The sequence below is a fragment of the Penaeus chinensis genome, chromosome 6, assembly GCF_019202785.1.
Source record: "Penaeus chinensis breed Huanghai No. 1 chromosome 6, ASM1920278v2, whole genome shotgun sequence".
Classification (NCBI taxonomy): Eukaryota; Metazoa; Arthropoda; class Malacostraca; order Decapoda; family Penaeidae; genus Penaeus; species Penaeus chinensis.
Genome location: NC_061824.1, coordinates 1,029,423 through 1,034,422, shown reverse-complemented (window position 1 = coordinate 1,034,422; position 5,000 = coordinate 1,029,423). Strand labels below are relative to the sequence as shown.

General features: G+C 35.8%; 1 protein-coding gene across 1 annotated transcript in view; it reads left to right on the top strand.

The window, feature by feature from the left end:
- The window catches only part of LOC125026578 (ras-related protein Rab-39B-like), a 15,961-nt gene that overhangs the window by 663 nt on the left and 10,298 nt on the right, over positions 1-5,000 (top strand). The gene's annotated exons all lie outside the window — the stretch shown is intronic.

The window sequence follows — 5,000 nt, the reverse complement described above, 5'->3', positions numbered from 1 at the left end:
GTATAAGGTAATGGCAGAGTTGGGTAATAAAACCTACATGAAATGATAGAACAATACAAACCAAGACAAAGTTCTTCTATGGCAATATGTGTGCAAATGCTTCCCAAGGGTGCTATATGTAAAAGAAAAGAGAAGATCCCTCAATTTTGGCTAAGTCGTTCATCTTGTTTACATTGCGCGGGTGAATTCTAGACACATATACTACCACAGGGGTCCAGGAGGCAGAGCCCCCTGGCTAGGGAATATATACCACGTTGTTAGGTTAGGTTGGATGTTGGGTTAGGACGTTTTGTTTAACAACCACGGGGGTCCTGTTTTACCCAATGATTTCCCTGATATACTTCATATACCCTTGCTATCGGGACTATCAAATCAAGATTGTCGATGGAGATGGTGATCATATCTCCTCAACAATTCATTTGCATTATAGTATTATTGATGGATTATTGTAACCCTTTACTGCCCACATATGTAAGACATTTGCCATGGACCCCCCCCCCCCCCCCATTCTTGGCCTTGATAGCAAGAGTGGGTATGAAAGGTACCAGGGAAATAGCACTGTAAAATTGGAATAATATACTCGAAATACACCACTACTCAAATTATTTACTCAAAAATCATCACCGTAGCATGATATCTATAAATAGTGCAACTGCAACCTTTGTAGGCACTCTGACAAAAGGCAACACATTTTCACCATGTACATTCTTGCAAGTGAGAGCTTCTAGACTTTCTTGGTAATTTATTATCAAATGAGGAAAGAGAAAAAGCCCAGTCTTGCCAAAACATTAGTCAAATGTAATTTGTCTGCCTTTGCCAGAGCTGAAAGATACAGGGTGCCATAAGTCACAGGTCAGTGCTACTATTAGGACAAAGTAGAGGAGATAAGCATGTGCTAAATTTTAGAGAAAATCATGTATTTCTTTTCTATATACTGTAGCTAGCACTGTCTTTGCACATGTCATTGTTACTCACATATTAACTCCTTGATCTGGATGCATCAGGCTTTCTTGAACGGCCATTCTAATGGGTGTGTGGCTTGTAGGCTGGGTGCACACGAACACTCAAGACTCATGCCTCCCCCATAGCTATTTCCTTATTTGTCCTATGGTTTGCTTTATCCAGATGGTAATAGACTTTTCCCTTAACAGAATGTATATCTTCTTTCTAGGTAGTCCATAACTTAGTGCAGTAATAACAACAATAAGTAACACTTTATTATTTGTGTCATTTTTTACATATTTTTCGCACTATTAAATTTTCTTATTACAACCTGCACCGCTGGTTATGGTTTGCAGGAATAGGATCCTGAGTATGGAAATAGTGTCCTCTCTGGAGTCGGTTCTTCTCCTTCCACTCATGGCTGACAGATGGTACATTTCATAGTCATTTATCAATGAAAATAATGCAAAAGTCCCTTCCTAAATGCCCACTGAGTCTAATCACCCTCCAAGAGCTTTGTGCATTCATGGCTAGTTATTCCCATCACCCCAGCCTTTAGCTGAAATTCCCATGATGGTAGGTTCCTATCACCTGGCCCTCAGCCTGATTTTCCGATGGGGTAATTTTCACATGAAATGGAACATTGGGGTTAAGGAAAGGCATTGTACTTTTAACATATTTTTCTGTTTCAGTTATCATCACCATATACTGAATTATTTATTAGATATATAATCCATATATATACACCATACATTATATTTTTTTATGTATCATACATGTTTATGTTATGTATGCAAAACCATCTCATGGTAAATATGACAGTTCTATTGACACAGCATTAGATACAGCTTTCAGAAGCCAAATTTATTTATAGTGCTGCTTGTATTCCTGAATTCTTTCATAATATTCAAGTGAATGGTACAATAACTGTTCCAGCTGAATATACCCAATGGAAATCAGAGGTTCATTACCTTCCCAACCATCTAAGTATGCCATTACCCTTCAACTTCCATTATGTATCTTTATGTGTACTGAATATTGTAATAGATGAAGAAGTGGGATAGGAAATTCAGCAATCAGGAGGAGGTAGAAATTCTCATTACGATATGGTTTTGGGACCTCTGTGTATCCCTTGCCCACCCAAAAAGTATTCCCCCAAAATTATAGCAGATAGCAAAAAAAAAAAGGAAAAACGAAAAATTCGATCATGGCTAAAATTACCAGCATTTTATGTTTTCTTTGATATTAATGATAAAAAAAATGAAGTCAGATATACAGTTCCTCATAGTAACTTTTTGCTTATGTGCCTTTTCACAAGCAGGATTTTTAACAGCCTGATAAACTGCATTTCTTGAGGATCACCAGCAGAAATTTTTTTGTTTACATTGGTGTATCCACTTTTAAAATTATATAGTGGTCATACAGAAGGAATAAACAGTTAATCTTTATGGTATGGATGCACAAGGCTAAGGCAAATTAGATATGGTATTCTTGTAGAGGACAAATAGTTACAGTCTTCAGTACAAGAATGTAATGCCATAATTGAAGGAAAAAGGTCATGAAAGGGACTGCTCACAGCCTATATTTACTTGGTGCTCCCAGGTTTCAGCTTTATCTTGCTGTACATACTGAATGGAAGGCAATGTTTCCCAGGAGGTGTTGGAGACCATTGGCCCTCATCAACCCTCCCATCTTCGGGCACTGCTCTGTCACAACAACTTTAATTGTTGAAAAGATGTGACTTGGAGTTTGGGACTCTGAGAGTGGGTCTGTGCTGTAAAGATTTACTGGAATAGACATTTGTATGCGTCATAGCATGATGTCTTGAGTTCATAAAGTGCCCGGAGTGTTGAAAAAGGTGCAGTTTGATACTCTAAATTTTTCTTAACTCCTTGCCGACGGGTACGACATGTAGACACGTGTTATGCCCACTGGGAGTACTTGTTTGATTGTTTTTACACATAGATGGCTACACTTGTACTAAGTCACCAATGAGCCAGTACTGCCTGTCTCGCTCATTTACCCTTTTCTTTGAATTACGAAATATTTTACATTATCTTATTTTGCTGTTACTAATGTTAAAAAACATTATAATAATTATAATGTTTATAATAAAAATAACACCATCAATATTCATAGCACTAGTAAAAAATACATTTTTCCCGCCAATTCAAATCAAGGTCTACTAATTGAAACCTTTGTGGCTAAGCACTAGCAGACATTTAAAAAAAAATATAGAAAATAGGCACATCATTTTCCCCATTTTTTGTTCATTTTCCCCGGCGGCATTAGGTTAAAGTTGACAACTTTTAGAATTGCAATGAAATTGCCATGTTTATTCTATCTCCTGTGTTATTACATATTTTTATTTTGCATTAATTCTGTCTCAGCCTGTAATTTCCCTGATGTACTTCATGCCTTCCCAATTATCAAGGCTGTTTTACGGATATGGTTGGCTATGTATGTTCATCTACCATTCAGAATCACAATCCATCTGCAAAACATTGTATTTTTACTTGAAGAGCAAGCACATTGGTCTTAGAAAAAATGTCCTTACCCTTATTCTCAGTTGTTGGAAACTTTATATGATGGCCTCAGATGTGAACTGAATAACCTATTTTCAAGGTATAACCCCTTAACTACAGCTGTCAGTCTAGATTTGGAATTCCCAATAGCAAATGGGAATTAATGAAAAACACATATAATTAAAAAAGAAAAAGCTTGAGCTAGAGTTCGGAATAGTTTTTCTTTAAAAAGAAGAAAAATAATAATCAAATCAGAAAAGAATTTAAAAAAAGAAGATAAGCTAAATGTTTAAATGAGGTGGGGCTTAGCCAAGGGGCAAAACTCCATTTAATTATGAATACACAGTGTTTACCAGTACATTACTCACTGAGAAGTTCCTTAGCTAGTTCATAAATGTGGTAATATTTCCATGGACATTGAGAAAATAATATTTTGATCAGTTTTATGAAAGCAGCACTCAAACACTTCACAGGAATGCAGTTCTCACCCAGTGCACAAGGATACCATTATACAACTGTTAAAGTGAAAACCCACATTAATTGGCACACACATAGAATCAAGAGTCACAACCCTCATGGAGCCTTAAGGTGACCTCCCTACATAACTAATGAATTGCAGTATAGTGTCAAATATTGTGATCAGTATTTCCTCAGTGTTGACCCTGCGATATCCCTGTTATAATCCATGCTGTCCCTAGCTGTTGGCCAAATATCATCACTGTTCTGATATTAAAGTCAATAATTAAAATGTATAGAAATAGCTGTGGACTCCACACCTGATATGAACAAATTATTTTCTGGCAAAGTAGGACACAATTCATCATCAAATAACAAAACAGTCCCAAGTTCTGTTTTGCCATAACATATATAGTGGAGTGTGCTGAGAGTGTGAAAGTCAGCCCACTTACTTGATACTACACTATTAACTATTCCGATTACAAATACTTTGTCACATATCACTACAAGCTTCAAGTGGATTTGGATAGAGCACAACCTGTATGAGACAAAAAAACACTTTTTGAAAACAAGTGTGGTTTTCTCTTATACATTTCCATATAATGAAACACTACAGGAGAGTTAGCTTACTACAGGAGAGTGAGACACTTTACTGTCTTAACTCTTTTAGAGTCCCACTTAATTTATTACTATAGTAATCAGAAGTGGAGTTTATCTCTATATACTATTATAATTTTTTTCAAAATCTCCTATTATGGCAGATGATCAATATAACAATCACATGTCATTTATACATGTCATTTATGCATTTCGAAACTGATTCTTACATATATAAAATCAATTTATACTACATGTCAGTATTTCTATACAGCTTACACACATCCTCCCAGATACATTCATAGATTACTTCTGATAATTGCTACAATAGAAGTGTGACATAGGAGATTGGTGTAAAGAGTTTTTTAGTGAATGACATCTGGATTAAAGTTTAGCTCAATGTTCAGTACAGAAAAATCATCATAGGTTTATTTAGATAGTAGCTACATGTCTAAACAACTTAATATTTCTTTATTATTG